General features: G+C 42.3%; 1 protein-coding gene across 1 annotated transcript in view; it reads left to right on the forward strand.

Moving 5' to 3' along the window:
- HFM1 (helicase for meiosis 1) overlaps positions 1 to 18,719 on the forward strand; it is a gene marked incomplete at its 5' end in the record, with an annotated part of 582,583 nt that overhangs the window by 143,442 nt on the left and 420,422 nt on the right. The window lies entirely within an intron of this gene.

Below are 18,719 nucleotides of genomic sequence, written 5' to 3' on the forward strand. Positions count from 1 at the left end.
TGTGTGCTAGGATGATGTGTATCTAGGATAATCTAAGTTGGAGTCAAAGCAAGTGTAGTTTTGCTATATGTGACAGGAAGGTTGGTCATGAAACACTCTTGCTTAACCTTCATGTTTGAAAGGTGGTTTTGGGGAGCTTTACAGGACATGTTATCTTTTGTAAGTTATCTCAAGCCACCCTATTCTAAATTGGTGTTAGTTTCTCTACATTGGAAATGGTGTGCTTTGTACTTGTAAATTTTTAGGGGACATTGTAATTTAATCATGTCCTGATTTAGTCAACACTGAAAATGTGTGTTTGTCAATCTTTCATAAATACTCTTCCTCGGTAATGTACCACATTCCAGTTCACAATTTGTGTTCTTTTTGTGCAGTTTCTCCAGAGCCAGCCACGCCATCCACTTCAGGGGCCCCAAAAAAACCTGATGATGGTAAGTTGTGTGCTTTTCCAGTAATGTGTCTACTTAGTAAGTGGAGAAATGCTAACTGTGTATGTCCCCGCTCAGGCTTCAAGTTGTTCTAAAGGCAGCGGGTTCTTTATGTGAATGCATTCTATGCATTAGTATTCCAAGTGATAGGTGTGCATATTCCCCCTAAGACTTACTGGGACCATTTTTTACGGTCCAAATTTTTGCACTAATACTTGTCTGGAACAGACTCCCCCTCCTCCTTAACTGAGGTGACAGCATGCCAATATTGCCTCCTGATGCTGTCACTCCTAATCATTGAGACCATTGGAAGGGAGGGGGGCAAGGCTGGCTCACAGCCTAGTGCCTGAACAGGCACAGGGTGCTTGGCTTCATCTCATGTGCCTCCATAGCAAGCTGCCTGCTGTGGGGTCAAACAACAGGAGGGAGGTGCCTAGAGGTGTGTACAGGGGCCATGTAAAAAGGAGGATTGTTATTTCTCTTGTCCCCAAAAACCTAGAGAGTGTAAGTCTAACCTGATTAGTTTTCCGCAGCCCTCCCAAAATGATATGTTTCCAACACTTAGAACAGGCAGGGCTGAGGCACAAAAAACATCCGAAAAACACAATCAGCACAAAAGCAGGGAGTACGTATCCTTAACGCTACAAGCTTCACCCAGAAGAATGACGCTTGCACTGTACAAATCTGCATCACCACCATATCAATGTCTAAATAAAACTTTCAGGGAAATGTGGAGGGGTAATGAGTGGGTGTTAGAGCGTTTTCATGACTGCGTAACCTACAGTTAGCGTGAGTCCATTTGTTGATAAACTTTTTCTTCTCTCTTAACACAGCTGGGATGGCGGAAAGGAGATCAGGGGAGCAGACACATCTGCTCCGTCCAGAACTGGCCCTCAAAATTCCTAAGGGTGAGTCTCTACTATGTGTCAGGTTCAATCTATAGACAGTAAGAGTGAGAGAGAACGCTCCACAGATTCCAATGGTGATAGAGATAAATGTGTGCACATGTATCGTGTTGACCAATTGAACCCAAAACACCTTACATTCTTCAAAATGATTGCTTGTGTTTACATGCAGAAAAGCATTTTACTTAGCTTTGGTGGAACTGCTACTAACATTCCAAGCCATCTTATGTAACCTTTTGAACAATTTGCTGTGAAAGTTTGAGTTTAAGGTTTACAACAGCAATTTAGCATATTTGCTTCAGAGTGTTGATAAAAGCCAACCAATAGACTCCTAAGCATATTTGTTGAGGCACATTAATTACAATCCTTGTTTGGATCATTTTGCCTAAAACTAATTGTCATGTTTTTTTCTACCCAGGGCACACCCACCTCACCTACGAGGTCCTCCTGGATTATATGAGGTGGTGCGGAGACCGAATTCTATATTTGGAACACCTTTGTGGCGTGGATCCAGACCCTAAGGAGCCATTCGTTAGGAATGTCACACCTTTAAAAAGATCCTAGTATTTTTTTTTTTGTGGTTTGTTTACTTATGTTGCACGTTGCAACACAAAGAAATGTCACATTTGTAATTGTTGCCCATTATAAACAAAAATCTAACAAAAAAATCAAAAACAGTTTAAAAAAAAACCCTTTTTTTGGGACCCAAAAAAAAAAAAAAACAAAAAAAGCCTTGTTTTTGGCAACCAAAAAAAATATAAAAATTTATAAAAAACCCTTTTTTTGGGGACCCAAAAAAAAAAAAAAAAAAAAAAAGCCTTGTTTTTGGCAACCAAAAAAAATATAAAAATTTATAAAAAACCCTTTTTTTGGGAACCAAAAAAACCAAAAAAAAAAAAAAAAAGCCTTGTTTTTGGCAACCAAAAAAAAAATGTTTACAAAAAAGCCTTGTTGTTTTTATGGCAACGGACAAAACCAAAAATGTTTACAAAAAAGCCTTGTTGTTTTTATGGCAACGGACAAAACCACAAATGTTTACAAAAAAGCCTTGTTGTTTTTATGGCAACCGACAAAACCACAAATGTTTACAAAAAAGCCTTGTTGTTTTTATGGCAACCGACAAAACCACAAATGTTTACAAAAAAGCCTTGTTGTTTTTATGGCAACGGACAAAACCACAAATGTTTACAAAAAAGCCTTGTTGTTTTTATGGCAACGGACAAAACCACAAATGTTTACAAAAAAGCCTTGTTGTTTTTATGGCAACGGACAAAACCACAAATGTTTACAAAAAAGCCTTGTTGTTTTTATGGCAACGGACAAAACCACAAATGTTTACAAAAAAGCCTTGTTGTTTTTATGGCAACGGACAAAACCAAAAATGTTTACAAAAAAGCCTTGTTGTTTTTATGGCAACGGACAAAACCACAAATGTTTACAAAAAAGCCTTGTTGTTTTTATGGCAACGGACAAAACCACAAATGTTTACAAAAAAGCCTTGTTGTTTTTATGGCAACGGACAAAACCACAAATGTTTACAAAAAAGCCTTGTTGTTTTTATGGCAACGGACAAAACCAAAAATGTTTACAAAAAAGCCTTGTTGTTTTTATGGCAACGGACAAAACCACAAATGTTTACAAAAAAGCCTTGTTGTTTTTATGGCAACCGACAAAACCAAAAATGTTTACAAAAAAGCCTTGTTGTTTTTGGTAACAAACTAAACCACAAATGTTTACAAAAAAGCCTTGTTGTTTTTGGTAACAAACTAAACCAAAAATGTTTACAAAAAAGCCTTGTTGTTTTTGGTAACAAACTAAACCAAAAATGTTTACAAAAAAGCCTTGTTGTTTTTGGTAACAAACTAAACCACAAATGTTTACAAATAAGCCTTGTTGTTTTTATGGCAACCGACAAAACCAAAAATGTTTACAAATAAGCCTTGTTGTTTTTATGGCAACGGAAAAAACCACAAATGTTTACAAAAAAGAATTGTTTTTGTGAAAACCTTCCAAAAAATGATGTCAAAACATAAAAAATGTTTAAAATGTTTATCTAAATTAAATTTAAGTATGTTGCTCTTTGCAACACAAATGTTACATTGGCAATTTAGTTCATTCTATTATATATTGTAATATATTTTTTGTACGCTACAGTTGGTAGACACCCACATGTGTTATTAAAACATTTATTTTATTACCCAAGTTTTCTTTTTGGTGTACACATCGAATGTCTTTTGTGTTGTATTTGTTTACTTGAGTGGTGTGGTCTGTAATTGTTAGTATGTTGGCTTTGGTTTATGTTAGCCTTGAGACTTGTTTTGAAGCTACATTTGAAGGGAGACCTTTTCTTGGGTCGTTATGTGAACATTGAGTTATCTAAATTTACATGAAATCATATGTTTGGAGATCGAGAAGCACGTGTGTATAAATGCCTACATTAACCAGGGCCATTACTTGGCCACCAACACTCCTAAAAAACCAAAGAGCAAACACAAACTAATCATTTTGCATAAAATTTTATTTCATCCCCAAAAAAAGCACTATAAGAAATCATATTGTGCCACCCTCAAATTTAAAAAAAAAATGGCCCCACAAATTGGCCAATGTAACAATCATTAACAAAACCAAAAAAAAAAAAAAAAAATAAATTAAGTTGGTGGTGGTGGTGGTGACTGAAGCAGTGTGGTGAGCAATGGAAAGGTTCCTGCCATCAAATGGTGGGCCAATAGTCCCATCTGCTCTGGGGTTAGCCTTAGAGTTCTGGTAAAGTGGCCCATTAGAATCAGATCTTGTGTCTGAGGCTGCTGCTGATGCAGGGTGTTGAACCCTGGAAATGTCCCAGACTGAAGATCTTGTGCCAATAGTCCCATCTGCTCTGTGCTCAGCCTAAGAATTTGGGTAACGTGTGCCATTACCATGAGATGGGATCGTTGCTGCTCCAAGGCTATTTGATGCTGCTGGTGGTGCAAGGGTTGTGAAGATGTGTGGGGAGTGGTGGTTGATTGGTTGTTGTGGTCCACGGTGCGGGGGCAAACGACATGTCGCATTGGTGACAAAAAAGAAGAACGGCCTGGGGAGGAGTGAAGTGATAAAGGTGTGGAGGGAATGTAGTCAGGTGGAAGGGGTACTGTGGAACCAGTGCGCATTGAGGTTGTGCAGGAGGATTGCTCATTGAGGGGTGTGGGAGTCCGAACGGAGTGTGAAGTGCTAGGAGTGGCTACAGGAGGAATTGTCCCATCCCCAGCTGCCTGACAAGTGGCCAACACTGGCATTACCCTCCCACTACCACAACCTGCAGTGGCAGGTGAGTGAGATGTTTGGGAGGGCTCTGCCAATGGGGCATCTTCAGATCCAAACAGGCATTGGCGTGTGGCCAGCACCTGAGTGTCAACACTTTGCCGATCCCGTTGATGCTGGTCTGCTAAACTTACCAAGCTGTTACGCATATCCTGTTGAACCTGTAACATATCCTGGTGAACCTGTACCATTGTTGCTACAGATTCCTGTATGAGCCCGAGCAGACGTACTGCCTCAGTAGATTGCTGAGTACGCCTCCTTAACTCATTTTGGACCTGATACTCATCAAGCAGCCTCTCGGCTACATCCAGCATAGATGGACGAAGTTGGGTAGGTGACAATCCCTCTGCATCTAAGGCTACCTGAAAGCAGAAGAAATAGACCAAATCATTATCAAACATCATGACTAAATATTTCAGATTAGTTTGACAACTTAACACCCCAAGCAGAACGTTGAAAAGTTTGATGTGCTTCTAATGAGTACTTGTTCATTGTAAGATTATCCAAGCTAGCAACACTTCTGATAATGGGTACATATTATATTGGTGTGACTAATATGACAAAGGCAAAAAAGATTCAACATGAAGGTGTTCCCAATTAACCCTGGTGTGGTAGGTTGTTTATGCTTTTGGTAAATCTGTTACTACACCAATGACTTTATACATCTACGTATGTTGTCTAAAATCTTGCCATCAATCGGCTAGAGGACAACCCAACCAAACGATACCCATGAATTTGGACCTGGAAAATCAAAGACGGGCCGGACTTTAAAGATCCTGGATGTTTTTGGAACATTAGTGGCACACCAAATTATAACATAATTCCCTGATGTTCAAGATAGAACTCTTGTTGTGCTGGTGCATCGTCAGAATGTCATAGCACTAATTTAACACACACAATGTAAGCCACATCTAGTCCAAAATCAATGCTACCATTGAAATGTTACATGTGCACCTTGTTCCCTTATATCACATACCACAGCACTGGATGCAGAATCGTCGCCAGCTCCTGATCCAACTCCAGCTGCAACGTCAAGAGGGGCCTGATGTTCTTTTAAAAAAAAAAAAAAAAAACATGTTTAGTACATAACCTTAGTCAGTAATGATTATGGCCAGATTGCCCTCCTAGCTTCATGAATGAAGCATTGAGGCCAAACATTCAAAAGTGCTTTCCTGGGCTCATAGGACACTTGCTAAACCCTCCCAAAGGTTAAGAAGGCTTGGTCTGCCTACTAATGACGGCACCCATTAATGCTGTCAACTGTGTTTTGCAGGGTAAACATCTAAAAGGCAACACTCTTTCCTAAGAAAAAACATGTGTGTTAATGGGGTTAATAAGATTCAAAAAAACATTATTTGACTAGACATACCAACACCTTCCTCCAGGCCTAGCTGCACTGGGTGTGTTCCCTGCTGCGGATCTTCTGTAAAGGACATAGCAATATGAGCTATCTTGGCCAAAAAAAAACATCTACATTGTTTGGCACAGTATGATATTGGACCTACCAGGAGGAGGGTCAGCACTGATGTCAACACCTGTGAGTCCGTCTGGTTCGCCAAGCTGCATGGGCTGTGGAGGGGCTGAGATCCGTGCTACAGATGAACAAATTGCAGGTTGGGGAAAACAAAAAAAGGACAATTGGAAGGGCAAGTATCACATTCTCTTAATGTCACACATAGGATAGTAGTTAATCTTTTCCAAACAACTCACACAATTGACATCCAAGATAATATCCTACCTCGGTGCAAAGCATCCGAATCTAAGTCCTCTCTGGGAAAGATGGTATCGGGTCCTATGATGTTCAAGAAAGGTAATTGATAATCCCAGAGAGAACTTCGTGCACGTTCATCCAGCCGACCTTGACGGTCATAAAGACCCTCCGCAGCCCATGCAATTAGCTTCTTCCGAACGGACCCACAGATGTCGTTGACCTTCTTCCGCACACTGTCACGGTGGCGAGGTGCTTCACCCAGTGCATTTACAGCATCCCGGATTTCATCCCACAATCTGTTCTTCTCTGTTACTGAGTAAGACGCGGCCCTGGTCCCATGTATCGCCTGATATCTGGCCATATAGGCGTGGACCAGGGCACAGCACTGATTGTGGGTGAAACGGGGAAGCCGGGTTAATGTGGACAAGCTGACTCTGGTGGACGGACCCGCTCCAGGACTACTGTCAGAAGAGCCAGCTTGTCCACTTGGTGTGTTAACACCTCCCCCGGCTTCCTCCTCCGGGATGGGGATGGTGGACTCCCTCATGGATACAGCTGGAGCCTCCCTCACACCAGAGCCAGACGATCTGCCCACCCTGCCCCCCCTGCCCCCCCTGGCCCCCCTGGCCCCCCTGGCCCCCCTGGCCCCCCTGGCCCTTCTCATCCTTCCAGTGGGTGGGGCCATGGGAGCACGAGGTGGGCAGAGAATCTGGCTGTCCAGCAGCAGCAAAGAGCCCCAAACTCCTAAATCTGAAATGACAAAAGAGAAAACAGAAAAAACAGGATTTGCAGATTGCTCTTCATATACAGTATAATTAGTGAACAGTTACAGAACACACTTACCTAATGGCACAAACAGACTTGGTCGTGGTGGTGGTGGTAGTAGTGGGCAAAGAGCAGAAGAGGCTGCAAAGAAAAGGAAAAAAAAAAAACACATAAGAAAACGCATATGGGTACAAATCACACGAGGCCCTCCAAACACTTACCTAATGGCACAAACACGGTGGTGGTGGTGGTGGTGGCAAAAAAAGCAGAAGAGGTTGCAAAGAAATGTAAAAAAAAAACACATAAGAAAACGCATAGGGGTACAAATCACACGAGGCCCTCCAAACACTTACCTAATGGCACAAACACAGTGGTGGTGGTGGTGGTGGTGGTGGCAAAGAGCAGAAGAGGCTGCAAAGAAATGTAAAAAAAAAACACATAAGAAAACGCATAGGGGTACAAATCACACGAGGCCCTCCAAACACTTACCTAATGGCACAAACACAGTGGTGGTGGTGGTGGTGGTGGTGGCAAAGAGCAGAAGAGGCTGCAAAGAAATGTAAAAAAAAAACACATAAGAAAACGCATAGGGGTACAAATCACACGAGGCCCTCCAAACACTTACCTAATGGCACAAACACAGTGGTGGTGGTGGTGGTGGTGGTGGCAAAGAGCAGAAGAGGCTGCAAAGAAATGTAAAAAAAAAACACATAAGAAAACTCATAGGGGTACAAATCACACGAGGCCCTCCAAACACTTACCTAATGGCACAAACACAGTGGTGGTGGTGGTGGTGGTGGTGGTGGCAAAGAGCAGAAGAGGCTGCAAAGAAATGTAAAAAAAAAACACATAAGAAAACGCATAGGGGTACAAATCACACGAGGCCCTCCAAACACTTACCTAATGGCACAAACACAGTGGTGGTGGTGGTGGTGGTGGTGGCAAAGAGCAGAAGAGGCTGCAAAGAAATGTAAAAAAAAAACACATAAGAAAACGCATAGGGGTACAAATCACACGAGGCCCTCCAAACACTTACCTAATGTCACAAACACAGTGGTGGTGGTGGTGGTGGTGGTGTAATCCTTTATAGGCAAAAGGAGGCTGCAAACATTAAACATACATGAGAAATCGCATGACCTACATACGTGCACATAATAAATTACAGTTATCAGGAAAGCAAAAATGGTGTCTTTGGAAGCTGGGAAGGTAAGGGGGCAGGTTTAGATGCCAAATCTAGACTGCACACCTTTAACAAACATGAGAAAACACATGTCCAAACCACATGCACATGGGGCCAACTGCCAATGATTAAAAGACACTTGAGGGGTTCCCAAGCTATTGTGGGTTGGAGGGGATTCACCATAGACAACTTAAGCACACCCAAGATAAGTACAAATTGTCTCCTTCCTTTTTTTTGGGAGAGAGAGATACAATTGTCTTACCTCCAGATAATGTAGGTTGTGGGTCACAGGGTCTTGCTAGCACATAAGAAACATCGATCTATAACATCCAGCAGCCATATTGGCCATGTGCTCCTTTTATAGCTGGCTCACAGGTGTGATAATTAGCGGCCGTTTCTATATATATCTGCGCATTCGCGAATTTGCGCGTTCAAAATGGAGGACGATATCCCAGACGCATTAGATGGTGCAATGCTGGCATTTATTGGTGCCTTGTTTGAGGAGGCCCTGGCACAGGAGGCAGCAGAAGGTGGGGAAGCTGCAGCAGCAGCAGCAGCAGCACCTTCAGCAGCAGCACCTCCAGTCCGTGTGCCCTTACCTCGCCAGCCACGCATTTTTGCTCCAAGGATCTATTTGGACAAGCTGCGGGATTCTGATGTCAGGAGGAAGTTCCGGCTCGAGCGAGGAACTATTCTACACCTCTACCAGCTCATAGCAGAGAAAATTGACCCGGACACACAGCGCGGCCATGCGGTGCCCGGCATGGCCAGATTGCTGGCCACTTTGTATATTTTAGGGCGTGGCAGCTTCCAAGCCACTTCGGGAAGTATCATGGGCATTAGCCAGCCCACAGTTTCAAGGGTGTTCATGTTGGTCATTAATGCCATAGTGGATATAGTGCCCAATTTTATCCACTGGCCACAGAATGAAAATGAGTGGAATGAAGTCAAGTTGGGTTTCTACCGGCGGGCACACATGCCGCAAATCCTAGGGGCAATCGATGGCACCCACATAGCCATTAGGCCCCCAAGGAGCCACGAAAGTGAATACCGGAACCGCAAGCAGTACCACTCTGTGAACGTCCAATTAGTGTGTGACGCCAAACAGCGCATCATGAGTGTCAACACTGGTCACCCAGGGTCGTGCCATGATTCCAGTATGTTAAGAACAAGTACTCTGTACGAGGTGTTTGAAAGTGGACAAATGCCCGAAGGGTGGCTTATTGGTAAAGTATTTTGTCTTAACAACATAAACTGTAAGATTACATAGACATAGGAATAAGCTACATCGGTGTACACCCTGATTTAAGCAAAGCCTACCTAAAATGGATGTGTTATTAGTTGTCAGGCTGTTCACACACAACCAGATCAGCAGCTTAGCAGCTCACAAAAGAAAGATTTGCAAAGTTGTCTTTGAGTCCAATGAAGGTGGTTAACCAATGTGTAAATGGTGTCCTCTAGCCACCCAAAGAAAACCTACAAATGATTCCAATGGTATTGCCATATCCCCAAAGTACTTTGCATAAGTGAGTCAATATTGGTTTCCTCACTCTAGTTGCAGATATATTCCAGAAGTAAGACCTAGGCTAATGTAATAGGAACAGAATAGGGGCCAAGTTGTAACTTGCAAGAGAAACCCACCACTTTGTGTGTCCTTTTTCCCATTTGTATTAGTGATTTAGGCAGTTAGACAGAGTTGAGATGTTTCATATGATTTTTTGCAAACAGACGAGCAGGTTGTTTAGTAAAATGCCTAATTGTCTCCCATTTTGAGGAGTCATCTAAAGTCACATGATATGAATAACTAATGTATATTTTTCTTATTTTTCAGGGGATGCTGGTTACCCGCAGCTGACGTGGCTGATGGCTCCAATCAGGTACCCCCAGGGCCCAGCAGAGAGGAATTACAACAGGGCCTTGCGGAGAAGCCGGAGTATCATTGAGTTGACCATAGGTCTTCTCAAGTCCCGGTTTCTCTGCTTGGCCCGGCCTGGGGGTGAACTCCTGTACTCTCCTACAAAGGCTTCCAAGATCATCCTGGCGTGCTGCGTGTTGCACAACATGTGCGTTGCCCGGGATGATTCTTGGGAGCTGACGGAGGAGAGGGAGCCAGAGGTCCGTCAGCCGGCGGCCCCCAGGCGGCGGAGCACCGCTGCCGGTATGGCCACCCGGAATACCCTGGTTGCTAGCCACTTTACATGTAAGTACTGTAACCGGTCAAGATAGGGCATGTGTATTAATTAGCTAGTTAGCAGAGGTGCCACTCACAGGGAGACAGAGGGTGATTATCATCTGCCAATGACACTTGCCATTGTAGATAAAGTGTAGTCAACATTGGTAAAATTGTGTTACTTGAGCAAAAACATGCACCTCTAACCATAAACATGTTGGTATTGTGAATAGTGTAAAGGGCTGAGAAGAGCTGGCAGGTGTTTATTTGTGTCTATGCCACCTGTGTAGTTATTGATAACATGAACGGCTGCTTGGTATCTTATGGTGTTGTAATTTTCCAGAACATCAACATCTTGGAATCATGGCACGTACCATGGGAAGCCTGTGGTGATGGGCTGTCTGGCGTCACAGGTGTGTATTCAAATGTTTACATTAATGATTTCTGGTTTGTGTAAGTTGGCATAAAATGTGTTATTTCACTCGTGATGTCGAAATTAAATGAAGTTCAGAATGAAGCAAACAGGCATTAAGATGTGATTTTCATAATGAAATGTCTTATCCTTTGTTTTATTTTTCCAGGAGTGGTACTGCTTGCGGGTGTAGGTGGTAGAAACCCACCTTGATGGACTCCACTCATTTTCTTTTGTGGTCAGTGGATATTTGGTAAGGCACATGGCCAATGACCAACATGAACACCCTGGAACTTCGAAAGTGGCTTGGAAGCTGCCCAGCAACCTTGCCATGCCTGTCCCCTATGAGCTGGTAGAGGTGCAGAATGGATTCTGAACTCTGCCGGAAGTTGTGGAAGACATCAGAATCCCGTAGCCATGGAGCAAAGATCGTGGTCTGGCGCTGTAAAGGCACACGGACTGGAGAGTGACAATATTCTTTTGCTGCATCCCTCCTTCTGCTGTCATTCTCAAATAAATAAATACATTAGAATTGAACATGTGTTTTTTTGTTTTGTGTGGGTGCCTACAGACAAAAGGGCCATCCACACTGTAAGATTTAGAGAAGACTTTATCCTTCCGATTGACATTTTCTATGTAGTGCAAGGGCCTGCCTGATTGCATCCAAATTGAAAGTGTTGAGGTTTGAGCTTCTATTATATGGTTTGGTTAAGTCTACAGGAAAAAGTCTAGACAAATTGTTAGTGTATGGCCCATTAAGCTGCCAAGGCCGGAGTTTTGCACTTTGCATGCTGCTTGTACTGGTGATGTGAGGGGTTGTAATGTAGAGTAGGGATGTGACAGTGTTGTGTTGAGGTGTGAGGCAAATGTAGTGTTGGACTATGAGGGCCTGTGTTGTTGAAATATGGAGAGAGTCCAATATCAGACACCTATGTTTATTGGTCAAGAAATTGTAAGAACCATGGTAAATATGTAAAGAATTGCATCTCGATAAAACTAGGACCACACTCATAAAATCAAAATTGTGTTGTTTCCATTGATGTGCTTGAAATTTGGGTAGGACACCCCCCTCCCCCCCCAAATTCAAGATAGTTTAAAAAAACTGTTTAAAAAAATGAGAGTGAAAAGAGATCCCAAGTGTAGTGATGTGATTTGAACCCATGACGTTGTGAACTGCAGTGAAGTTGCAAAGCACTTAGCTATTGTGCAGAATAAAGCTGTATGGTGGAAAAAATGGAGTGTGTTAAGGCTAAAAAGCACATATAGCTAAAGAACTAAACATTGTATGGAATGTGGGAAGAAGACCATGGTAAAATTGTGAGGTTTCATCTTGCCCTGAAGTAGGGTAGGGGTTTGGTCACTTGCCTTTGGTACTTTCCTTCATAAGATCGATTCGACACACAGACAAGATCAAAAAAACACTTAAAATGGTGTAAGCTTGCAAGCGCTTCTGAGTGTAACATTATTTAGCAATATATATGATGTAATCCGTTCCATTTTAGCAATATAAACAAAAAAAGAAAATAAAAAAAGTAGGTGGAGATGGTAAGCCTCGAACCTACAGCAGAGGGAGATGAATTACAGACATGTGATGTGTGCACTAATCCACTAGCCCACATCGCTATGTGAAACTGCTATAAGCAGGAAGACATAAGTTTGCGAATTGGCGAAGCCGCGATCGTAAGTGAATCCCGCTGACGGCGGAATTCATTATTGCTGTTTTACTCGCCAATTCGCCGCAGCGCCAGTTAATTGATTTGAACGCGGCGAAACTGAAACACGTCATAGATGTTTGAAGCTGCAGTTTCTTTAAATCCGGCCCATAGTTACATAGTTACATAGTTAGTGAGGTTGAAAAAAGACACAAGTCCATCCAGTTCAACCCATGATGCGTGTGTGTTTGCTTTTAACCGTACATTGTGTACCCCTGTATGTTGTGGTCTTTAAGGTGTACATCTAATAGTTTTTTGAAACTATCTATGCTCCCCGCTGATACGACTGCTTGTGGAAGAGAATTCCACATCCTTACCGCTCTTACAGTGAAGAACCCCTTACGCACTTTAAGGTTAAACCGCCTTTCCTCAAGTTTTAGTGAGTGGCCACGTGTCTTATTGTATTCCCTTTCTCTGAATAGTTTGTTCCTTATGCTAGGGTCGCCAGTACAGTATTTGTACATTGATATCATATCCCCCCTCAATCGTCTCTTCTCCAGAGAGAATAGGTTCAGTGCTTGTAGTCTTTCCTCATAGCCGATGTCCTCCATTCCCCTAATTATTTTTGTTGCCCTACTCTGGACTTTCTCCAGTTCCAGCACATCCTTCCTGCGGACCGGTGCCCAGAACTGGACAGCATACTCCAGATGTGGCCGGACCAGAGTCATGTAGAGCGGGAGAATAATCTCTTTATTTCTGGAGTGAATCCCCCTTTTTATACATCCCAGTATTCTGTTGGCTTTGCTTGCGGCGGCTTGGCATTGCATGCCACTGCCAAGCCTGTTGTCTACCAGTACCCCCAAGTCCTTTTCCATCCTAGACTCACCCAGAGGTTCACCCCCTAGTGAATAGCTTGCTTTCTGGTTTCTGGCACCCAAGTGCATTACTTTACATTTTTCTACATTAAACCTCATCTGCCATGTGGTTGCCCACCCCGTTATTTTGTTCAGGTCTGCTTGCAAGATTTCCACATCCTGCATAGAAGATATTGGCATGCCTAATTTAGTATCATCTGCAAATACTGAGATTGTACTAGATATCCCCTCCTCTAGATCATTTATGAATAAATTAAACAGGATTGGTCCCAGGACAGAACCCTGGGGGACCCCACTTTCCACACCCGCCCAATCCGAGTACTCCCCATTAATCACCACCCTCTGGACTCTCCCCTGGAGCCAGGTCTCTATCCAGGTACTCACCTTATGATCCATACCTACCTTCCTTAGTTTGTACAGTAAGCGTTTGTGAGGAACGGTGTCAAAGGCCTTTGCGAAGTCCAGATACACCACATCCACAGGCTTACCTTTATCTAGGTGGCAGCTCACTTCATCGTAGAAGGTTAACAGATTGGTTTGGCACGAACGATTTTTCATGAATCCATGCTGATTTCTACTTATAATACCATTTTCATTACTAAAGTCTTGTATGTGGTCCCTTATCATCCCCTCCAAAATTTTGCAGACTACTGATGTTAGGCTGACCGGCCTATAGTTACCCGGGATATATCTCGGCCCCTTTTTAAATATTGGTACCACGTTGGCTTTTTTCCAATCAGCTGGCACCATACCCGTCTGTAAACTATCCTTAAAGATCAAGAATAATGGTCTGGCAATCACCTGGCTGAGCTCATTAAGAACCCTCGGGTGCAAGCCATCCGGTCCCGGGGATTTATTTATGTTAAGTTTCTCTAGTTTAGCTCTAAGTCTATCCTCTGTTAGCCATGGCGGCACTTCCTGAGGTGTATTATTTAGTTCGGCCTTACAAGCGGGTTTCGTGTAGCCCCCCGATTCCTTTGTGAAGACTGAAGAAAAGAAATTATTTAACACTTCCGCCTTTTCTCTGTCCTCAGTGGCCATTTTTCCTTTATCATCTTTTATGGGGCCAATGTGCTCTGGCCTGGCTTTCTTACTGTTTATATACTTAAAGAACTTCTTGGGGTTCTTTTTGCTCTCCTCCGCTATATGTCTCTCGTGTTCTATTTTAGCCGCCCTGATTTCATCTTTACATTTCTTATTACACTCTTTGTAGTGCTTAAATGCTGCCAATGACCCCTCAGTCTTGTATTTTTTGAAGGCCTTTTCTTTAGCTCTAATATACATTTTAATGTTGGAGTTTAGCCACCCAGGGTTTAGTTTTGCTCTTTTAAATTTATTTCCCTGTGGAATGCACTGGCCCACTCCCTTGTTAAGTATGCTCTTGAAGCACTCCCATTTTTCCTCCGTGTTCTTTGTTCCCAGGGTTCTATCCCATTTGATATTTTCTAGCAGCGAGCGCAGTTTAGGGAAATTGGCTCTTGTGAAATTCAGCGTCCTTATATTACCCTTGTGTTTCCTATTACTGTAATTAATACTGAAACCAATTGACCTATGGTCACTGTTCCCTAAGTTGTCCCGTATTTCTATATCCGTGATCAGGTCTGTATTGTTGGTAATCAGTAGGTCAAGTACCGCATTGCTTCTTGTCGGTGCATTCACCATCTGACCCATGAAATTGTCCTGCAAAACATTTAGGAACTGCCGAGCCTTGGCTGAGTGTGCGGTTCCTTCTGCCCAGTCTATATCTGGATAATTAAAGTCCCCCATTATAATGACATTTCCCATCCTTGCTGCCAATCCTATCTGTAACATGAGGTCCGCCTCACCCTCCTCCCTCTGGTTGGGGGGCCTATAGCATACGCCCAATATTACCTTCCCCGCCGTGCCTTCCCTTTGAAGCTCTACCCATAGGGATTCTGCCTCGTCCATAGCTCCATTATTAATATCATCCCTCATATTTACCTGTATACTGTTCTTAATATACAAACATACCCCTCCCCCTTTTTTACTTTCTCTATCTCTGCGATAAAGGGAATACCCCTGAATGGACGCCATCCAGTCATGAGAGCTGTCAAACCAAGTCTCAGTTATCCCCACAAAATCTAAGTCCTCCTCAAATATCAGCAGCTCCAGCTCTCCCATCTTGTTGGCCAGGCTTCTGGCATTGGTATACAAACCTCGTAATTTTGATCGGTTATATTTATCCTCTTTTGATGTTTTTAGGCTGCTCTCTTGATTTTTCCCCGTACCCACCCTGGGTATAGGAGCTCCGCACACCCTATCGCTAATGCCCCCATTTCTGCCCTCTGAAACTTGCTTTCCACTGGGTAATTCTACATCTGTACCCTCCCCCCCATTCCCTAGTTTAAAAGCCCCTCTAACTTTTCGGCCATCCTCGCACCCAGTACGGCTGCACCCACCCCATTTAGGTGCAATCCGTCCCTACCAAAGAGCCGGTGACCGACTGAGAAGTCGGCCCAGTTCTCCAGGAACCCGAAACCCTCCTTACTACACCAGCTCCTCAGCCACTCGTTAACTTCCCTAATCTCCCGCTGCCTCTCTGGTGTGGCTCGAGGTACAGGTAGTATTTCGGAAAATATTACCTTGGAGGTCCTAGTCCTCAACTTAGCGCCTAAGTCCCTGAAATCGTTTAGGACTCTCCGTCTTCCTCTGCCTATGTCATTGGTACCCACGTGTACCATGACAGCTGGGTCTTCCCCAGCCCCACCCAATAATCTGTCCACCCGTATACTTCAATGCAATATATTATATCCTAGTGAATGCTAAGTTTCACTGACATGACAGTGATGGGACCCTTGGGTGGGGGCAGCCCTTCCTCCTGGGGCAAAGTTTGTTCCCACTGGGGTGCCACTGGGAATGGAGGGCTGGGTCTCGCTGGGGGACAATGTTTGGTACTTATGTGATAACCCTTCACGGATTGAAGTAGTGTCCAACTCTTATATTTATGATTGTAGCATTGTTGGCTAGATCCTGTTATAAGACAATTGATGGTTTTGTGTTTCCTCATGTTTAAACATGACAATCTTGAATAAAAATGATTGAAATTAAAAAAAGAGAGACTTTAATATCACTTTAAAGGAGATCTGACCAAATAGAGGGTGTTTCACACATTAGACAGTTGTCCCCAGAACATTTGTCTCCACAGGATTATTTATCGTCTCTGCTTGCATCTGCACAGCGGGCACACAGCAATAAAAGCATGAGAGTGGGTCTACCCTTCTACACCCTATATAGTACTGAAAATAAAAGTTTTACCTTTGTATACACCTTTAAAGAGGGACTACAGTCATTTTTGAAAAAAAAAAAAAAGTAAGAATTTCTTAAGTGGGAGTCGGTACCTATCAGAAAAAGGTAACTGCTCCCAGAAAAAAAAATTTCAAATGTGGTGAAGGGGGAAAAGAGAAGCAGTACCTTTACTTTAGGTGACGGTCCTCTTTAAGAACAGATTACATTTGTATTACAAGGGTGTCCCTCAACACTCACCCTTAGGCATCATATACAGTAACAGTGCTTACTTACAATAATGTGCACTGTACTAAAATAAGTGTAATTTTATTAAATTACACAGTTAAATAAATTGTAAATTGATGCTAACAAGTGTTAATACATGTAAACAAGAACAATTGAGTACTGTCCGTGATACTTTGTTTAGTTGCACTAACATCCAGATTTTCATGACAAGCTTTCGGGGTGTGCCCCTTCATCAAGGTCCAAGCAGATCCCTTGGATTGCTGCTCTCAAGGTCCATCCAGAAGTACAATTACAGGGTCCACAAGAGTAAGACATGGACTGATGTAGTGGCCAGTCTTACACCAACTTGGGACTAGTTATCAAGAAGCCAGAGGAAGAAAAGGGGTAAGTGCTTTATAATATGTATGTAATTTTTTTTGTTTGTATGTAATGTTTTTAACAAAACAAATTTTTTAAATATGCTTTTTTCAGAAAAAAATCCTGCATACCTGCTGAAAGTGTCTGAAGGATTGTGTCCAACAGGACCTAACGGCAGAAGAAAAGGCAGTTCAGAGCCGAGCTCCAGTTCCCCAAAAGGAGCATTTATACAGCCAGCAGCTGGCTTTTCTTCATTGTTCATTTATGGCAAGATGCAGATTATTCTTTGGAATTTTTGAGGGTTGAATTGAAGTTTGAACATTTTTTTTGGTATTTTTATATTTTTTAGTCATAATAATTGTATTTTATATTTTTTAATTTTTCAAATTATTTTTAATTGTTTCATTTTTAATTTTCTACAATGGACAAAAGTAACCCTCTAATGGAATTTTTTAGGGCATAAAGATCAACATCAGTAAAAGATATAGCAAAATATTATTCAAAATAATGAAAAGACATAACAACAATAATCATAAAAAGTTATGCGGTTAATGGCGACAATGAATAAAACAATGCATAGATAACCATATAATAACTGTCAGGAATCATCTGACAGAGGATTTCCCAAAGCGTTTCAACAACAAACTTTCTTCTTCTTCACGGTGAATGGTTAAAGTGCAGATGCTTTCTATGAATGTAGAACATTAACAATTATATAATAAAGAACATCAAAAACAAAAGGTTAATATGCTAGTACACCTGAAAAAATTGTCTATATTTTGTGTATAAGCAAATGTAGTGACCTATGCATGAATATATCACATGCATCATGTGATACATGTACATGTATCGCAATATATGCATGCATCGCATCATTAAAAACACAGAGATTCGTTTGCCATTGCGTGCCATCCAGAATTCTCATAACCTGTGGTTATCCCAAGTAACTCCAACCACAAGGGGCAAATGTGGAGAACCAAAGTATGACTACTCTTTCTCTGAACAGAACAATCCGCCAAGAATAAACAAAGTAGTATGATGCAAAATGATCTTGTTTATAAATTAGTTGAAGGGTTAATCAGCCTTCTATGCCTACCTGGACTTTGTTATTCAGCATTTAGACCACCGCAGGAATTCTAACTTGAGGCATGAGAGTAAGGGAAGAGCACCAGAAAATAGAGGGGCCAATATCAATGTAGTTTACATAGATCTGTAAAAGAAGTGAATAAAGTATAACTAGAAACTGCTTTTAGATAGAAAGACATATATTAACCTATCACAGTAAGTTTGTATTGCGGCCTCCAATGATATAATGGCCTAGGCAACAAACAAAGATTTCTATGTACTGTGGCCCATTATTAGTTGCTCCCTTACCCCAAATCTCTCACATCAGTCCCACAGCAGATCAGAGTGATGTCCATGGTTGAGGCCTCCATTTGAAAAGAGCCTTTTATATATAAAAGGATTCTGGGGGA

The sequence above is a fragment of the Pelophylax lessonae genome, assembly GCF_965119305.1.
Source record: "Pelophylax lessonae genome assembly, chromosome: 8".
In the NCBI taxonomy this organism is placed as follows: Eukaryota; Metazoa; Chordata; class Amphibia; order Anura; family Ranidae; genus Pelophylax; species Pelophylax lessonae.